We start from the raw sequence: 19,745 nt of genomic DNA, 5'->3' as shown, positions 1-19,745 counted from the left end.
ATGGAACCAAGAATTTACTGTTAATCCAATATTTTTTATTTCTCTCTGTTTGTTTCATTTTGACAGCCTAAGAGTCAAAACTATTTAACTAATACGGAAAACTCTCATTCATAAAACAGGTAAAACAGCTTTATGAAATCTTCCTAGTATCTACACCCTTCTCTGGTGCTATGCTTGCCCCCCGGTGTTCCCTGGGTCCTGCAGGAGGCCGGCCTGCCGGGGCAGAGGTGGGGAAAGGCCTTCACCCACGTAGCTGCACAGGGCCCTGCCCGCTCCCATCTGCTGGGGCCCAGGGCTGTGCATGGTGGCTCCCAGCCATGGGCTGCGATGCCCCTACCCCCAGGGCCACCAGCCCCTTCTCATGCCGGGCAGTCGCCGAGCTGAAGCTGCATCTGGGGAGCCCACAGGCACGAGGCTGCTGGACATGGGGAAACCAGGCCCAGGCAGTGCAGGCCTGCACCAGCCCAGCCAGCTCCCAGGCCCCTGCTCTGCCAGAGTAAAAGAAGGGCCGGTATGCACCAGCAGTGGCAAAAATCACATTTCTGAACCATGCTAGGTCTTTCTCAAATGACATTCTGCTTTATTAGGACTGTTTCATTTTCCCTGGCCTCACAAAGTTACTCATTTATGGCTTTACCCATGCTTCTCTCTATCCCCCAAGAAACAATCCCATCCTTCTAAATATTTTCCAACTGTTTAATGTAGCTATGAATTCTGCAATGTTGAAGGTAAAAGCAGAAAGAAACAGCTGGATTATCACTTTGGCAGTTCCTTTTTGCACGGTCACTTTGCTCTCACTGTGTAAAGAGAGTAAGTGATGGCTATTACTATTTTAATGAATAAGCCCCCAGTGAGCATATAATCACTATTCCAAAAATAAAAGGGTAAATTCTTTTGCTTATTTTGGATATTTATATTCTTTTTAACTGAATGCTCTTTTATATTCTACCATATTTTACTAGAAGGGCACATATTTATTTTTTAAAAACTGAAGCAGAATGTTCCCTAATAACATAAAATCCAAACCACAAACCCCATGCTTTTATAAATTGTAAAGCTGGACTTGTGGATCTTTCTGTCTTTGATTGTCATGAACTATACTATAGCAACCAGATGTGAATCAATGCTCACTCCTTGAAAATTTGTAATCAAGAAAAGAGAATGGAAAGAAAGATCAAAAAACGTTTGATATTATTGTATGACATCAGTAGTTGCAGTTCAGTGACTTGTCATCTGTCCATACTACCCTCTCTCCCAGAAAAAAAATGGGAGGAATCAACCTAAATATTTTACCTCAATAAGCTATTTCATTTAAAACAAAAAAAAAAAAAAACAAACAAACAAATGAAAAAAAAAATAAGACAAAGCTGGAAGCAGAGCAAAAATAACACACAGTGTATAGAAAACTGCAACATTCTTCCTGAGGGAAAAATAGCAGTAGCTCTTTTAAGCACATGCTTTTGCATCACAAAGTGCTCTTAGAGGAAGCAGAAAGGAAATGAATCACTGCCTTTCACTTGAAACTAAGCCAGAAGATGTGGACCAGAGAACATTTGATTCTCCCCAAACACTGATCAGCATTCAAATTACAGGACAGCACTAGATGGAGTCTGACATAATCTTCCTTGAAACGGGTACAGTATGGAAACTAGTTTCACTGTGCAGATACTGGTCCAAGTTACTTGCAGATGTAGACAAAATCAGTAATGTTCTTGCTCCCTGCCTGCATAGTTTGGGAATTCTCTTTCTATGTTTTAGGAAATTATTCAATTTATTTTGAACAGTGATACAACAAAGTTTTTATCTGTCATGTTTTATTTAGAATCAAGTTTAATATGGGCATGCTGGTAAAGACAAGTGTAACTCTCAAGAAACCAGCCCCAAATTCTCTGCAATTCAGTTATTTCCTAAGATAATAACCCATGGATTGAAAAAGTGCATCAAAAAGCAACAGCAAGCAGGCTCATGGCATATGGTTACAGGCGGCTGTGTGTAGCCTCTGAATGTTTGTCCTGGCCTCACCTCCTCCCAACAGACAAGAAAGTCAGTTGCTTATTTCTGTCCTTTGCAGGGAAAGCTCAAAGGTCCTGGCCCTGGCGCTTTTGCTACTGGGTGAGATTCAGTTCCTGCTTAAGTGAATGCTAAAATTCTTATCAATGTCAATACAGACATGATTTCACCCAACAATTTCATCATAATACTTCAGCTAGCGATTCTGAAAAAGGACCGTATGCTGGTGCTGCAGCTCCATTAGTGAATTACAGCCATCAAAATTGTTTGTAAAAGCTATTATTAAAATTAGTAAAGCGATTTATTAAAACTATGTTGCTATGTTTCTTAGAATACTGATTTAGAGAGGCAATACTCCTAATAAGAAGGTGAAACAGGATTGGGGTACATAAAGACATATCTGCTCTGGATGCATTGAGTCTCAAAACACCCACAGCCCTGACAGAGCATCTCTGTGCATAGAAATGATTTACCTTTGACAGACTTTAATCAAGAATAATACCCAAGCTCTAGCAAGAAAAGCAGGCAGGTACCAGATTATCCTCTAATTAAACAGATGAGGTCAAATACTTAAAATTAATTAATACCTTAAACCCTTGGGTTTAATCTCCAGACAGGGACTCTATAAGGGAATCACTAGATACATAAATTAACTTTCAAAAGAACAACATCAGTGTATAGCAGTTCATTTGCTTTACAACATTACTTCCAGAAATTCATATTTAGCACCCATATACATATTGGCACACATTACACTGATTTGTAATTAAAAGATGATTATTAAGGTTACAGTGCTAAACTGTGAGAAATTAGGCACATTAAAGCTGAGAATGAGACCTTGCTCAGCTTCATTGCACAAACGTATTATGAATCGGTTTTCAGCAACAAGAACAGGGCAAACCTGCCACTTGTAACATCTCCCTTTCACTGTTGACTTACAGTCTTCACTTTCTCCTTCTCCCCAGCTCCCCATTCCCTGCCAATCCAATATTGCAGTCTGCTCTCTGGGCAAATGAAATCCCACTCTATCCTACAGCTCTCCTTCTCACAGACATCAAGCCTTGTTGCCACAGTAATTGTATCATACAAGTTCTTCCTCTGGTATCTGGAAACTGACACCATCATCATACGGTACCGAGGAAAGTAAATCCCTGTGTTCACAGATCTGGAGGTTCAGACCTCCATAAGTAAAGGGTCTAATGGGAAGGAAAGTCCTTCTCAAAGCTGGAACATGCTCAATGCAGACAATATTCAAGGAACTCAGTTTCCAAATCTGATTATTCCTCCTAGTCTTAGAGAACTCACATATTTTCAAACACTCCAAGCCTGGCAAAATTCAGATATTCTTTTAGAGAAATGGTGAAAGGCACATATCACAGGCGCACAGGATGAATTTTAAGTCTCCATATTTAGGACTCCTCAAAGAATACTTCGCCAAAATGCCTTAAGAAGGTTAACGTGATAGCTTTACTTGTTTCCTTAAAAATAAATAAATAAATAAATGAGTCTACCAACAAATGTCCCTACAAATAACAACAGTTTGGCATACTGTGCTGTCTCAGATAATGGCTCCATTCTGACATCTTAATAAGACACAGAACTGCCATCCCACCTGTATTACACTTGGGAAATTTTTCTTAAATTACATGATTTACTATCTGTTTTACATTTCCACAGAACCTCAATGGGTTGCAATACAGCTTATTACCAACATTCTGTTCAGTTTAGTAACAGAAACACTAATATCTGCCAAAGAGACTCATGCGAAGACTCAGCAGAGTGCAGCAAAAGCATCCTCTTTCAAAATGAATGCAAGCAAATTAACCACCCTTTCCTGTTTAATTCTACTTGAGTTCAACTGGGGAGAAATAAATGCATGAGAACACATTAAATGAAGTTACCACTGAGGGAATTTCACTACTAGATTTTTCTTTTATAAGCAGAGAAGAAAAAAACTCAGCAGAGGAATGAAATCAATAATGCTGGGGACACCTTCTGCCCAAGCACTTAACTTTAAAGGTACCTTGTTTGTGTGTATAGATGTATATGTATATAAATATATATATATTGTTATTATTTTGCAATATTAGTGTTTCCTATTCACAGATGAAATTTATTCATTTTCTAAGGTATAGGAATTTATGTGCTTCACTCATGAAAATAAACACTATCAGCATGCACGTCCTTATCAATTCAAAAAGTAAATGGATATTTATCTAGCAGTACAGAGATGCTCTGATTGGAAGAACAGCAAGAACTTTTCAGTCAGCTTTTTTTCATCCACAGTAAAGTGTTTATTTTCATTGTCCTTTGTATGACCACCAGAAGGCATTTACTGCTGATTTTCTGTTACTTAATAACATTTAATTTTAAATTTTGCTTTTTTTTTTTTTTTTATGGGCCAATACCTGAAGTGGTCAGTCAAGAGGTAGGTGCTGTCTCTGGCTGAGTATGCAGGGCAGTAAAGAAATTCATAGTCAAACCAACCTGAGATGACTTAAGAACAAACTTACTTTAAATAAACTAGCTTCAGATTAGTTTATTTTAATTGTAATGAATAAGCTTGTCTAGTTTTGCTGACACACAGATTTACTTCAAGAGGCAAAAGGTTTTTACAACAAGGTTCAAGAGAGGACTTCAGTTCAGAAATATTTAAAATATGAAAACATTAACCTGCAGCCTGAGTTAGGAGTAAATTCCAGCATCACTACTCTGATTTAGCATTCTGAATCAGGCTGATAAAAACATTAAGGAGGCTCCAACTGGTAATAATGAATGCAATCAAGCTATCTCAGAGAATTATGTTTCTGAATAAATGCCAATTACATGATTAGAACATCATGGTGAACTTACTTATTTAATGTCAATGTCACTACTTTATTATGAATACAACTAAGTTTTCATTATTTTTTATGTAACTGCTACACATACTTTATAGACAGTATGCCACTATCAAATTAAGAATCAAATAATTGCCTTGGGATAAGATACTTAAATTATAACACCTCATTTTGCTTAAAAAACTTTATATATTTGAACAGTATTTTAAATATTTTGTAATGTGCAGTCTCAATAGAATATAATTTGCAAATACTGCAGTGCTTGCTTTGTTAGGCAATTAGAAAAGATTTCTAAGGGCTTCAGTTTTCTATTGCTGAGCTTGTGTGGCTTTCAAATGCAGACTGGTGGCATTGTATCCAATCAATCAATGCATCCTGACACAGTGGCCTAACAGTTTGTTTTGTTGGCAACCAGAGCTCTCAATCTGAGATCGCTAATATTCAAGTGCATTTGACTGCAACAAGCTATCACAGGTATAACTTCATAATGTTTCTAAACGTGCAGTATTTTGGCATTGTCCTGTTCAGGTTTTCTCTTGCATAACTCTCAAAATACACTACAAAAGAGATTAGCCTCCTAGGGAAAAAAAAAATGTGGATGTTCTACTGTATTTTATTTTATTCACATTGATAAAAAAAATAATGCTCAAGAAAGCTACTGGAAATTTTCTAAACTTCCTCTGAATGAAAGACTCAGCTAAAGAGAAATGGAATGATTAAATAGAAAGCGTTTATCTAAAAGCAGGGGATAGAACTATTTCAGTTCCTCCCTAAAAATAACAAAATTCCTTTATTAGAAAAAAATGAGAGGCAACTCTTTAAAAAGTCTACAGTTTAAATGTCAGCAGCCACCAGGGATGCCTTCAGAGAGCATGGTGCCTGAAGCAGTCTAGACAGCAATGACCCACGGGTCAGCAAATGGTAAGTATTTTAAGCAGGGATATTTGTTAAATTCAAAGCATTTGAATTTTACTTCACTTCCAAGTAAAAATGGTAATAGAAATACATCCTTTCATGTCACTTAGGTAGGAAATATATCTAGACATCTCTCTTTTATTTAATCAGGGGAATCCATAGGCTCAGGACTCTGCCACCTGCTGTCTGAAAAGAAGTCAGAAGCAGGATCTAGAGAGACAGAACTGAGGAAAATTTTGGAGATAAGACCAAACAAAACTTTCCATTATTTCATGTTTGACTAGCTCCTGCAGAAAAATCTACCTGTGCCAAATGGCACAAAAACATTTTGAAGCTGTGGAGTCCTTACCTGAGGGAATCATCATAGAACACAATTTCAAATAATATGATATTGCCTGTGCAAGCTGAGATGCAAATATTAAAACTATTTCTCCAAATAACATACAATGGGGACTTCAAGGTTTGAAGGCTTTTTAAAGAAAGCTTGTATTATGATTATTATCTGATTATTAGGCCATCCAAGTCGGAACAATATCAACAACAGAGCATAAAGGAACAATATTATGCCATGGGAGCAGTGTGAATGAATGACTGACTGCATAATATTCCCTTAAAACAGTTCTTTATAGCTAGTTCTCTACTGTACAGACAAAAACAGTACAAAATTAAACAAACAAGAAACTACCATTTGTCATGACTGACAGGAGTTTGGAGTACCCAGATGCTAAAACAAACCATTACTGGATAAAAGATGCTGGCTACATTTCAATGTTCCAGTATTCTGGAGAGTACTTAAACAAATATATATGTTAAATGCCTATCTATTCTTAAAAGTATTTACCTAAAGTGCTCCTAAGACTAAACTAACCCATGGCAAATTAAGACAAAAATATCATTAAGCACTCATTTGTTGAAATAAATTAAGAAGAGCACATTTTGATACTGTTTCCTCAAACCATTCACAAACACAATCCCAAATATGCTTTATTTTTCTTGAAGTTTAGTGGAAGAATTGTCATTACTTTCTTAGAACACACATCATTGGAAACAACCAAGTTGTTTTCTTATACTGAGATTTTGTCTTGCAAATAGAAGTATTGCTCCATATTCCTGTCACTGGGGGCAAATTCCTCATTGAACCCTCATTCGCTAAGAGAAAATGCACTGAAATGCTTTTGTTTTCTATCACTGCAACAAAGAGAAAGAATCATAACAATCTTTTGAAATATGTTGTTGTTATGAAATGTTGTAAGAAACAGTGCTTGACTCAGTTTAAACAGACTAATTTGCACTTTAAAGAACCTGACAAAATAGAGTGTAATGTATAAAGAGGACAAAAGGGAAGCACCTGTCCATATATTTGTCTCATGGTAAGAAACAACTTATCTTAGGAGGTTCTGAAACATAGTATGCCACATGAACCAGTGGAGAATAAAGATGAATACTATCTGCAAGATGACTTAACATTTATTAAAAGACCTGTCTTTTTATTTTTTATATACTCTTAGTTATTAGTGCACGATGTGTTAGAGAGTAACATCATCCCTTCAAGCAGTAGATAATCAGGTAAAATAATGAGTTCATTTTCAGATTCTATAGGAAACCTTCCTAGAAAGTATGTCTAATAATTTTCTGGCGTACCAGAACTCTAGGGAATAGATAGACTTTATTGCTTGCCTGTGGTCATTTCACCTGGTCAGGATTATCGAATTTAATACCTTGTCACATGGCAGGATTGACCTTCAGTGTTTACTCAGTCACAATTAAGGCTGCCTTTGCTCACAAATACATTAAAGTGAAATGCAAAATGCAGCACCTGTTATTTGCATTTAAACTCTTTTGGGAAGTAAGAAGAAACCTCTAACAAAAAATATTCCTGGATGCTAATGTGTTTATACAGTTAGGAGTTCATACAGTTATAAACAAACACAGCATACTTGTAAAAAAAAAAAAAGTCAAGTTTAAAGGTATGAAAATATTGAACAGTGAGAAAATATTAAAATATATTGAAATAATTTTCAGAGAGAAAAAGAAAGTCATTAAGGTAGAATTAAAATCAGTGGGAAAAGAATAGCCTGAATAAAATAGATTTAATCATAAGGTTGATTGAGATGTCCGTGAAAGTTGATAATGAGTGGCAATAAGATTTATAAGTAAATTAGGTATCATAAAAAGGTGTTAATTTTTAATGAGATGAGCTCTCATTAGAGACTGAAAAGAAATCCAGACTTTTAAAATTTTACATTTCATTTATGAAGGTTTCAGAATTTGGTCTGTACCTGTGTCACTTTTATAAAACTTTTTTCTTTTTTTTTCCTTTTTTTTTTTTTTGTAATTTCAAGGAAGTCTGCAGGCTTTGTAAGTTTTCAAAATAGTCAACAAAAGATAAGGCATTCCCTCTTGACTTCTGTTAATCACTGATGCCTGCATGAAGAGAATTTTACTTCTTAAAGATGTAGATACTTATTTCTGGATAATTTATTTGGACAGTAAAAGTTTTCAGACATGTACAACAATGCCGCTATTTTGCTGACCCAGATTCACAAGGAATTTGAGCATTTTTAAAAGCAAACAACCAAAAAAAGTGTTCACTGCTCCGTGTCTGAAAGGCATCTCTTTCAAGAGGGTATTCAATGTTGCGAAATGCAAATCTACTGTATACACCTTCCTGATGCCTAGACTCAGGCCTCTGAGTCTGTGAGGAATAGGAATTTAAGTACAATCTTGTTGGCACCATTTCTTTATTACAGAAGAGTGTCCTGTGCCAGGCAATGGTCTGCAAGCTGCTTCAAAAATGCTGCATCATCCATCACAGAGCTGGAAACTGTCATTTCCAGTACTATTAACCTACCACCACAGTTGGTGCTCGTACCTACCAAAAGAGTCTGAATCTCTCCTTCTGCATCCAGAACTATGGCAAATAAGAGTACACATGCTCAATAAAGTTGCTATAGCTGAAGAAGTTAAGATGGAGCTGAGCTTCAGTAAACAACTGTAAGCACGTTTTCCTGTTCCCAGCTTTTTTTACTTAATCCTTCAATTCTTAATGCACACATACAGTCAGTTATTGTGGCTCAGCCAAAGTGACATAACTGGATGTGGATGAGAAACAGTAACTCCTCCTAGTCATTGTTTAGGAAATATGTCAAATATAAAAACAAACAAAAAAAAGCTATAGCTTCCTATTCTGGAAGCTGAAGACCTCATCAACAAAACATTAGTTCCCATTATGCATCCTCCAACAAACAAGTAAGAAATATACAAGAAAATCAGAAGCAGAACAAACACAACGCAAGGAATAAAAGAGATCATTGACAAAAAAAAAAATACTGTTACATACTCTCAAATGTAGATAAGGCAATAATCATTATTATAGTGAGAAAAGAGCAAGAACATAAAATCTTGGTGGTCAGAATATGACTGTGCTGAAAGTGGGTGGCCAAAGACTAGCACTATGCATAGAAGGTGTCATAACACAACATTCGTCTGCTTCCCCCCCCGACCCTAGAGCTGGACAGGCAAACAGCAGTTATCAGTGTATATCAGTACTCACAGCAGTGCAGAATGATACATGAGAAATGATGCCTTTGGAATCCATTTGTAGCTCACCTCCTCAGTAGGGATTGAGAAGGGCCTGGACAGAGCTTTCTTCACATATTGCAGTAGGAAATAGACTGCAGGAGGAAAAAACAGAAAACATTATGTTAACATTCTGAAGAGAGATGCATAATGGGATTTACAATGTAGATAATTCATGTAACATGTAATATATATATGTAAATATACATGCTAAATCAGATAGAAAAATAACATTTGCCAATTAACTTGGGCCTATTCCTGCAACATCTCTAGTACTGTTACGGACTTGGCTTTGAAGTCACAGCATAGGTAGTGAGAATATCAATAGATCTCAGCACCCTGCACAATGGTATATCCAGCTTATTTTTCTACAAAGAAAAGATATTGTAAAGCAGTAACAAAACCTAGAAAAAGTTTTAAAGAGACATATTGTGAAAACACTTGATTATTATTATTCATTAAAAAAATCTTCACCATTTAAATTGGATTTAAGAAACAAATGACTGTCTTTACCAAACTGCTGACTCTCTTTTCTGATATTAACATGCTATGCTGTTTCTCTACCTATTGCAGTGCCAATACCAGTGTCTGTATTCTGGTGTTAAATGAAGACATTTCCTCAAAAAAGTAGTATCTGTGGTTATTATTATTACCGGATTAACCTAAAGCATTGCACAATTGGTTTACAGGCCTAGTTACTATTATTAGTAGACATAAAGGTATCCTGTTCAAATGTTCCATCAAATTCTACTAAAACTACTTGTTAAATTACATGCAAATGTGCATGCAGGTTTGCATGGCTGAAAATAACATGTCTGTCTTGAAGCATGCAGGTATCAGGTTTTTCCTTAAGCATATGGCCAAACTGGGTGCAACCGAAACACTAGTCAAAACAGAAATACCTGGATACATGTAGCATATTAAATGTATTAAATCTTTGTAATGTGTCTGTATTAATTAAGTGTAACACTAGCCATAGATATATTGTATTCTCTGGTAGTCCTTCACAGAGGAACCACTGCAACATAATCTCCCATATGCAATAGATTTCATATCAATTTTCTTTCTTTATTTCATTTTTTTTTCCCTGATTTTTCTATATACTAAGGCATACACCAACCTCAAACAGGAAAAAATTATATTCGTAGAGTCAACCAAAGTAAAGCACAAGAAACAGTTTTATTTTTAGATTTAGAAGGGAGGTTGATATAGAGTGCACAGAAAAATATTTTCATTTTATGAATAAAATCTATGAAGGTAAATTTTACATTTTAAAACTAAGCCATCTGACTCTTAGTCTGCACGAGGCACAAATGTGCACTAGGACTATGATGAGAACAAACGCCGAACAGCAAAGGTGACCTTTATCACAGCCCTTCAAAATTCCATCACAGAAGAGCACTAGATCAAAGAGCAAAATCTAAGTCATGCCAAGTATGGCTGTTCTGTTTTCTCTCGTACTTCTACAGTAAATAGCATTGGCCTCTATATATTCATCTTATTGATCTTTTAATGATATGCACAGAAAAGTAATTCCCAAATGTTCACTCTGTCACTGTGACTAATCATTTTCTTCCTTCTCTAGATTTTACACCTTGAGGAGACAGTTGCATCAATGATGCTTTCCATTAAACTGCACCACAGATGTCGAGGTACATACTAATGGCTGGATAAACTTTATAAGTAGTAATAATTCCATTTAAATAGTAAATAAAAACAATAATCAATAAGAATCTAGAAATAGAGTATAAATTTACCTATTTTAAGTAATCTCCTGCAGCCATATACATTGCAATACTGACTTCTTAGTCTCATTTTTTTTCCTAAGTTCTTGAATGAATTTTTTTTATGCCTTCATTCTTATGGGTCATTTTAATGATCATGCAAATGCAGCTGTAAAACTGGATCTATAAGGAAACTGTCAGCTTTTCACAGTATGAAAAGCTGTAGCTTTTTTTGGATGTTGTGCTTCAGTAAAAAGTTAGGTGAAATGAAATTTGAAGTATGGTGTACTTCCTTAAAAGTAAACTATGTGGGAGGCTGTCTGAAAAGTAGCATGTTTCCAGATTACTGGAATATGCTCAGTTTTATTCTAGGATACTGAAAGAATTGGCCAAAGCAATTTCTGAGTTGTTTATAGTTATCTCTGAGGACTTGCAAAGTTGCCAGAAGATGGAAAGTGGGTGAACAAAGCGCCTATATTAAAAAAGACAGAGAAGGAGAAAAAAAAAAAAAAAAAGAGAAATTATGGGCCAGAAAGCTAACTTCAGTTCTCCTAAAATTTCTGCAATAAATTATCCACCTATTTGTAACCATTTACAAAATAGCACAAAAAAAAAAAAGACATACATATAAGTCTGTAAACACCTAAGAATTCAAACCAAATTTAATTTCCTTCTGCAACATGGTAGTGGAGCTTCTACATTTAAAAGACAGGAAATGAACCTTCTTACATCCTGATTTTATGAAAGTTTTGACAGCATCTCACTTGACATTAGCACAAACACTTTATGAGCACACTGGTAAAACAGGTAAAACAGCAAAAAATCAGGTACAAAAATTGGCTGAATAACCATTCTCTGAAACGAGTTTCTCATAGTTTGTTAACCAAAGACAAAGGAGGCTGACCTGGCAGAAATTCACCTGACTTTGGATTTGTCCAGCATTTTCATTAATAATAATAATAATGACTTAGACAAGAGTGTTCTTGCCAGAGCTGAGGATGGCATGAAATTGGGAAGGATTGCAGGTATGCAGTAGAATTCCAAATTATCTTTACAAACTGAAGATTTGTGTAAATTGGGGAAAAAAAAAAAAAAAGAATAAGTGTGAAATATAATATATGAAGAGGAACATCAGCTGCACTAACCCAAGATGAGGAGTGACTATTTAGACCTCTCAAAAAGAGAGGAATTGGAATTGATCACATGCTGATATGAATGAAAAAAAAAGCCATAAACATCATGTTGTTTAGACATAATCCAATGAATGTCTAAAAGCAGAACAGCTGAGAGACATGAATCAGTGCTTTTCTGGTCTCAAAAACATCTCTCAGTCTAGTATGAGCACAGCCCTTCAAGAAAGAAGCCTAGGCAGAAAGATGAGAATACAAATGACTGAAGAAGTAGAAAACACAACATATAAATAATAGTAAAAGAAGTAGGAACCCTGAAAGTTAAGGGTGGGAGAGGGAATGGCAATCCCAAGCCTTAGAACTCTTTTTTCCCTTCCTATGTACTGTCTTTTGCACTGGAGCTCAATCATGGGTTTCCTGTGCACCTAGGTCAGTCTCTCCTGAATATCATGGAATGATCCTGATGGGTCATTCTTGCATTTGGCAGAGCTTGTCCTTAAAGACCTGCCTGCTTTTGTAAGCTCCTTAACCTTTCAGAGGTGCCTCTCATGAGATCCCACTTACTAATTCCCTGAGTAAGCCAAAGCCTGCCTGCCTGAAGTGCAGGGTCTGTACTAAGGATCTTGAGCTCCACTATTTCATGATAACTGTAACCAAGGTCACAACCAATTATTACAGCCAGTTCTCCCTAGAATAGCTATAACTGACCCTGCCTCAGAACGAAGTGAAGAATCAAGTGACCTCTCATATTTTCTGAGTTTCTGTGAGTCGGGAGTGGAGTACATGAATACATCAGGAGTATTTGAAGGCTCTTCCTATGATCACAGAAGCCTTGATTATGGCATGTAGGCATGAACAACAGATTTATGTTGGCATTCTGTGAGGGAGCATTCTACCTGAATGACAGTGTTGTTTGCATGATCTCAAACCTGCAGCATCTGTATGCTGCTGTTCTGTTTTGAGTTATGAAGCTCAAACACTAAGAGCAACTTGCTAACCTCTGTTGCCAAGTACGGAGAGCTCAGCTTGGGTATCTGTAAGATATTCATCTTTTCCCTTTTTTTTAAAGGGAACCGTGAGGTTCTACTTCAATCACATGTAGGCTAACAAAGAAATGAAAAAGTTCTTGTTTCTGATATGCCTTATAACGTCTGTACCTAGCCCAAAGAAGTACCTGATGTAACTTAGTAGCAATATCTTAAATAAATAAAAAGTAAATGTTCTCTTTACTGTTATAACTCACTGTACAGGAGTCCTTAAAGTGTTTGTAAGGAGAAACAAGGACAGCAATGGTGAGTACTCAAGAAATTCTCATTCATACTTTCAAGACCTAATAGCATATGCTAAAATCTTAGCTAAAAATGAAAGCTAAGCATATGCTAAAATCTAGGAGATAGGTAAAGAGTACTTTAATACTTTTGTAACGGATAATTTGATATTTTCTGGATTATATTATTCACAACTCTTTTGTAAAAAAAAAAATTACAGACAATCTTCTGTTCTCTGTCAGTCACTGCCAAATTAAAAGCTTGTTCATATAGAAACTACTTTGATCTACAGCGGCACCCAAAATATAATGAACGACATTCCTCAAACTTCAGAAATAAAATTACAGAGGTAGATAAAATACAGAAAAGAGCATCTGAACATAGAGATGCATTATGATCACTTATTGAGGGAACACATGTATTTTCCAGCAGAATACTGATAGTACTCAAAGAACAGCAATCATATTAATTCTAGAAATAACTTCTGAAGCAAACTGAGGAAAAAGAAAAAAAAAGGCATGTCAATAATTGGAATATTGTATTCACTGGGTCGAATTTTCACCAGTCGTGACAAGGCTATTACAACTATGACCTTGCTGGGTAAGTGGCATGGTACACTTTGCATACACCAATTATGAGAAACAACTTTATCAGAGATATTTAGAAACTGACACTAATGCAAATAATTATGAGAAAGTAATCAACTTTATTCTCTAAGATCTGGAATTTTTATTTTATTTGCAGAGCTACTGAAAGTGTAGCATGTAATTGGATTGTCCAATGGTGATTTCCTGAATGTACTAAGACATAGATACCCCTATTCTATGTAGTACTTATTTTTGTAACTTCTGTCAGCTTATTGTTAGATGCAACATGGTCCCCAATTAAATTTAACTCCAGGCTTGAATATGGACCCATGGCATTGTGTTCATGCCTATATTGTCAACATATTTTCTCCAGTATGCAAATAGAAGGGTAAACTTGCAGCAGCACAGGACAACTGTACTCCATAGTTTTCACAGCACAGCGCTTCCATCTCTACCATCATGTGAGTGCCTTTTCAGTCAAGTTTTTAATTAATGCATTTTTATTCTTCAACACTACTTGGCAGGGCAAGTGCTCAAGTCCTGTGAATGAGATTACCACAAGCAACTATTTTGAGCTTGTAAGAAAGGCCTAGTCTTTAAGACTGCTCCAACATGCCTAGTACATTTAACCGCCAGTCACTTCTTAATGTTCTCATTGCAAGTATTACTGCTTACTATGAAAGATCTAGCACACTTTAAGGAGTCAAAATGTGTCACATATTTATGTTTGTGCTCTCAGGTCTAGTTAAGCTACAGTAATACAAATGATAATAATTAAAATGACATTAAATGCTCTAAAGGCTGCTCTTATTTAACAAATAACTAACATCATTTAAGTTTCGCTGTCTACAATCCCAAGACCAGATTCAGTGTAGAATTCTGAAAAATGTGTCACTGGCTTCTCTGTGTAGACAGAAACCTAGTGGCAACTGAAATACGTAATAAAAAGTAGTATCAGTTCTGTTTCAGGAGAAAAAATCACACCTGGAAAGAAAAATAACACCAGGGTTTGATGGTAGGAGTGTGATATAAAGGTATTGAAACACCATTCAAGTTCTTATTCATCAGGGCTTTTAGACTTCACAGTCTACAAATAACTAATATTCCCATCAGCAATCTTCCTGGGGTTAGTACCTTAAGAACTACAATAGAGTTATGTTTTTCAGTGAGAATTTGACACCAGAAATTGTGAAACTAAGGACAAAAGGTACAAAGAGGTATAAATGACCTTTTATCCCTGATTAGAAAGCTTAAAGAAAACTTTTCAGGTCCTAGAAGATGTTTCCTTTAGCTCCATGTAGTTTTTTCTGTAGTTTTAATTGGCTAGTTTCCTTGTGTACACACCACTGTGGTTCACTCATTAACTGGTTCACTAAAATTAACTAAAGACTAATAGAATATTTAAATATATCCTGTCATTACCCTGCACCCACATATTGAAGTTGAATAGCAAAAAGCATTTGGCTTCTTGCAGGATCATTTAAAGACCTCCAGAAAAGGATGTTATTTTAACCTACATTATTCCCTACTTTAACGTGACCTTCCAGTCCACATGTTCCATATTTAAAATATACCACTAATCAAATAACATCCATGCTAAAAATAATTACAAGATCTATTTATATATAACAAAATTGAGCTTCTCTTCTTTTTAGTTTGAGAACTATAACATGGAAAATGCTTAGTTTTTATTTAAAATAAAGTAAATAAAGGTGCGTGTGCACACAAATCCCTGTTTCTTAAAATCTTTACCTCAAGGATGTGACAATTATCAAAGAATAACATGGGAAAGGGGTCCCTATTATTTGAATAGCTTTGCATTTCCAATCTTTCCATTTTTTAATTTTACCTTTATTTATTTATTTTTATGTAACATTGGCTTAGAACATCCAGGCTAACACTGTGTTCACAGAGAAAATTAGAAAATTAGAATATTATCTAATGGTCTCTTTCCCTTTAATTACCAGATAGATAATTATAATTCTAGTTTAGATCCCTTCATGTAATGATTTTCATTTCCATCTCAATAGAAATGAGCAAGGACAGTTTGTAGAGACTGGAATATATAGGATTTTATAAATCATGAATCAATTTCTAGATTACAGTTTCCTTTGACTTAGGCATATCAAAGGGCAATCTGTTCCTTAATGAAAACAATGAAAGAATGTTATATCAATAGAAAATCTATTTTTGGCATTATATACAATTTATATTAGGGGAAAAAATATCCCAAATGTTTTGCTAAGGATTCTGCTGAAAGGATTAAACAAAACAACAACACCAGTAGTTTGTGGAAAGCAGAAGACTAAGATTCATACCTGTTTGCTTATTAGGTCTTTAGCTGAAGAGATGCTGGTGAAGCTGTAAAAGGTTCTTGTCTAAACTTTATCTTGCCTTTGAGTTCTATTTCCAATTCTTCAAATAAAAGGCACTGAACACTTTTCTGGGAACACCGACATCCCATCACAACTATTTGGCAGGTTAGAAACTGCTAGACTTGCCAAAAAATTGTCTTCCATAGGGAAAAACCTTTCCTCTCAGGAACAGCAAATCTCTTCATTTGGAATACAGGAAATACCCAAGCCATAAACCTGGCACAAAATAAACTGTGTTAGATGTATGCCCATCTGAAAGCATCAGAAATGAAAGCGCATTAAAAGGTAAGTAGATATATAAAAATCCAGTTCAGTCATATCATCTTTAGGAATATCTCTGCGTGTACAGCATCTTTAAAATCAGAACAGCTTCAATTTCTACACTTCATGCATGTGGTCTTGCAACATCAGAATCTGGTCTTCAGGATCAGAATGACAACTGGTCAGGCTGTGGAACAGTGTGCAGAAAGGGATCGGTACATTACATTAAGTAGCATGTACAATATAAGAATACGTATATTTCTCATCTCAAAAACATTTTGAGATGGGAAAACATATCCCTGTTGCATACTCAGCTGTAACTCAGTCTGATCTCTCATTCACAATCAGTTCTAATATAGAACAAAAACTAAGACATTTTTGAGCCTACAACTGTGTTTCAGCAAAAATACACTGAAAATCCAGGGCATGTTCTTCCCTGAAAAACAAAGCAAAAAAAAAAAACAAAAAACACAGGATTTTATTTTCCTTGAGGCCAGGAATTCCTCTTTTTATTTCACAATTTACATCTCCTTAGTAAGTTGTTTGGAAAATTGACTAGCTGAGCATAAAGGAAAGGGGATTTCATGCACTTCCAAAGATATAATTCAGCGTTTTTCTAAGCAAACAATGGAAGCCACATTGAAAGTAGGGCATGATTTTTTTATGAATCAAACTGAATGATACCAATGTAACTGTGCAACTGTTCTTCACTCTTTCAGATGCTGTGCTTTTACTTCAGTGTTTTGGCCTTCTTTTTCACCATGTGAAACAAATGTAAGAATTATTTCCCTGATGGATGGTATCATGCATAGATTCAAAGCAACTGCCACTGACATTTTATAAGTGCAGTCTGGAAAAACGTGGTACTGACTCCAGAAGGAATGCAATAGAAAAACCCTCTACTAGTGCCCTACGCTGAAATTCATTGTAATCCTGGAAGCACCCAGCCCAAGGAAAGGTAGATGTAATGCACCAGCACATCTAAATAGCAATGTTTTATACCCAGTTTTCTTTTTTATAAAATAATCGCATATTGTGCAGGACATCAGTTGCATCACTCACCATGAGCTGATCAGGCCTACAGAAATCACACAATGGTGAAGACTGGTAGTTTGACATAGGATTTTGTTAACAGTATATCCCCTAAACATATGCTCCAAAGCAATGAGAACTCGATAATTTATTTTTTTATTTCCCAATGTCCTGTTAATTTTTTCAGTCTGTTCAATAATAGATAAATAGTGGAAACTATGAAAGCAGACCGTGTCTTTAACTCCTGCCTGCTTATTCACTATGTTTAGAAATCACAGGAAATTGTATTTATCTCTTCCCTATGAGCCATTATTCCCGATGTCGAAGCTATCTGCTGCAAGTACAAGACTAACATGTGTATCTGTCAACAAAATGGGTCACCTCTATACTCTTCTGTATTTTCTTTAGTTGAAATCAATAAAGAAGAAATCAGAAACATCGGACACTGGAGGGCAGGAATGATGAAGTGCTTAACATTGCTCCCTGATGTCTGTATTCCTAGACACATGGCAGGTTCACAACTATCATCACTTTTCACATTTTACCTGCTTGTGCATCCAATAGCCCTTCTAACTATTTTTCATGCTAAGACTTTATCTTAGTCATGAGGTTATGAACAATAATGCTAAAACAGATTATTAGTTTAATTTTTAATGTTTTGCATAACCTTAATATGCAAATATCATAGCTTCTGATTATACCTCCCTGGACACATCAAACACACGAATTACACTGCAAGGAAAAAAAAAACTGTAAGCAAAGCAGTGTTAATGCTATTGTAACTAATGTGCACCATTTTCATTAACAGATAAATGAAGGATGGATTATAATTACTTCACTGTGAAAATAAGGATTGTAAATATTTTCTCTTTTTCTAATCATGTAAGAGACAATCCTTTATGACCTAGAAGAACAGCCAAGTTTGCTCTTTCAGCATCAACATCATATAACATATAGGGGAATGAAATATAAATCAGTAGGAATGCAAAGTAGACAAAGCAGTAGTAAAATCACAAAAACAGTAAAGGAGACAAATTTTCCCCTGCCAGAATGCATCTCCCGAATATGCCTTGACTGCAAGGTCATCAACTTCAGATATAACCTTGAAGTATTATTCATTGGTATTGATATCACTAGAGATGATTAACCTGCTAACTGATTATGACACCTAGTAAGGCATAGAGGTAAATTTCAAATTTACTAGGTGACTAAAATAGAATATTTATGGATGCTGTTCAAAAACACAGTAGAAAACAGTATACATCAAGATGCTTCACTAAAATGAGAACAGTAGAATGTATATAGAGAGCACTTTCAGGCTTACTATTAATTTTGTCCTATTTTTACCATAGTAGAAAACCCTCAAGAAAGTAACAGGATAGTCCTGGCAGAGAGGTACATTCAAATTATATGCAAATTTGATATCTCTCAGGGCTCAGGATCAAAATCTCACGTTCAATCAATAACTCCAAAATCTGGACCTGGATTTCAAAATAGTCAAAATATCGGAGGGGTTTAGCAGTATGCATTTTGACTTAGAGTCATCTCAATGCAGATTGAAAACCTGGGGAACAACACATGATGTTTAAAGTGTGTGGTCTGGCGCATACAGAGCTGTGAGGTGGTGTGACTTGCTGTACACAACTTACAACACCTGGTCGTATTTTGAAACGGCCATCAGTATGGCAATGTCCATGTATACAGGATCATAACTCAAGGCAGGATTAGGTGTCAAAGTCAAAAAAAATCATGGTAATTTCAAAAGAGCTATAAGATATTCTACAAATTTCTGACAAAGTCAAAGCACAGCAAAATGAGTATGTGTATTCTTGCTACTGTTGTGAGGCAAGTTCAACCCCCCTTTAGTGAATGTGACAGCAATCATCAAACACAATTAGCGTTACATAATTATGTAAATAGCAAATAAACTTCTTAAAAGCAGGAAACAACAAAAAGCTGTTACACTGGCAGCACTGTTTAAAACACAATAACAAAAGCAGAAGGTGTCACAGCAGCGATTGATC

The 19,745-nt window shown here is 35.7% G+C and overlaps 1 protein-coding gene across 4 annotated transcripts in view; it reads right to left on the bottom strand.

Annotated features, from left to right (window-relative positions):
- The window catches only part of LOC308199452 (uncharacterized protein), a 490,488-nt gene that overhangs the window by 209,975 nt on the left and 260,768 nt on the right, over positions 1-19,745 (bottom strand). The window contains exons 5-6 of one of the 4 annotated variants that reach the window (XM_080603633.1): positions 16,372-16,644; positions 9,319-9,439 (exon numbers count right to left, since the gene is read on the bottom strand). The exons of 2 other annotated variants lie outside the window; for them this stretch is intronic. The gene's annotated coding sequence lies outside the window, so the exon portion shown is untranslated. The remainder of the gene's footprint in view (positions 1-9,318; positions 9,440-16,371; positions 16,645-19,745) is intronic. One more of the 4 variants, XR_013954658.1, reaches the window with a different exon arrangement.

Source organism: Anser brachyrhynchus (assembly GCF_964034855.1).
Source record: "Anser brachyrhynchus genome assembly, chromosome: 8".
Taxonomy (NCBI): Eukaryota; Metazoa; Chordata; class Aves; order Anseriformes; family Anatidae; genus Anser; species Anser brachyrhynchus.
Note: the sequence above shows the minus strand (reverse complement) of the source record. Positions and strands in the feature narration are given on the sequence as shown.